We start from the raw sequence: 1,333 nt of genomic DNA on the forward strand, positions 1-1,333 counted from the left end.
CAAATATTCAGTCAGCTCTTGATAAGTTTTCGAAGGGTTGTCAAGACTGGTAACTTGCATTAAATGTTCAGAAATGTAAAGTTCTCTACAAGACAAAACGAAAAAATGTACGAGTACAGTATCAATGAGTCTCAGATGGAATCAGCTGTTGTAATTTGTAGGGATATGAAATGGAAAGATCGCATAGGTTCAGGCGTAGACAAAGAAGGTGGCAGGCTTCGATTCATTTGTGGAATACCAGGGAAATGCAATCAGATTACAAAGGAGATTGTTTACAAAACACTTATTTTACACATCCCGGAATGCGATCTATAGGTGCGGTACTAACACGACATACGGGATGTTGAATGTATGCATAGAAGGCCAACAAGAATGTTTAGAGGCTTGTTTGATCCCATAGAGAGAGTCACTGAGATGCTGAAAAATATAGATTGTCAGATGCTTGAAGATGAACGCCTATTATATATTTCAGGAATCAGCTTTAAGTATGGAAGCTAGGAACAGAGTACGACTCCCTACAAAGACAAGAAGACACTAATTAAAACACACAGAGGTACTAACGCAATCATTTCGCAGTGGAAATGTCACATCTTCTACGTGCTATATTTACAAAACACGACTTCAGTGCTTCTTTGTTCTCGGTATTGTATTGCATATAGCTACACTTATTCCAAGTGCCAAATCATGGAGCAAATATTTTAAACACTCATTACTAAATGGCGCATGTTCTTTTTGCCAAGTACTGCTTCCTTCTGGACTTGGAAGTGCCATATTCAATGTCTCCTCCATTTAGTTGATGCACAGTTTGTATGGTAAGCAGGGTGCATGTAAACTTTAGTTTGTATCAGTAAAACATCTTTGTAGTGGCAAAAGGTACTTTTGGTTTCAAAAATAGTAAAAAACGTTGGAGAAGTGGACTCGAAAAACAACGTGTATCTGAAAAATGAAAAATTTTATGAAAAGCCATTCCTTCCTCAACAGCACAAGGAACTCTACCGTAAAATTAGCAACATCGGATACCAAGAATCCCAAGAATGTAATTGTGCAAGAAGCAGAAGTCAATAATGAAAGACTTTTTCTTGAATTTAATTTTAATATTCTCCTGGGAAAAATTGAAAGATAGACAGCGTGACGACGGGTCAGAGCATATCACTTACACTTCACTGACTCCTGTAGGTCTTCTTGGGCACGAGTGTGACCACCTCCATTCATTCATTCCGTTACAGAGCCGGGTAACTGTAGAGATGTTGGGCTTCGTTCACTTTTCTTATGATCGTATAGAGGCCTTACTCGTCTCTGCTATGGTGTCTGTTAGCTGTATCTACGCCTTGCT

The sequence above is a fragment of the Schistocerca piceifrons genome, chromosome 1, assembly GCF_021461385.2.
Source record: "Schistocerca piceifrons isolate TAMUIC-IGC-003096 chromosome 1, iqSchPice1.1, whole genome shotgun sequence".
Lineage (NCBI taxonomy): Eukaryota > Metazoa > Arthropoda > Insecta > Orthoptera > Acrididae > Schistocerca > Schistocerca piceifrons.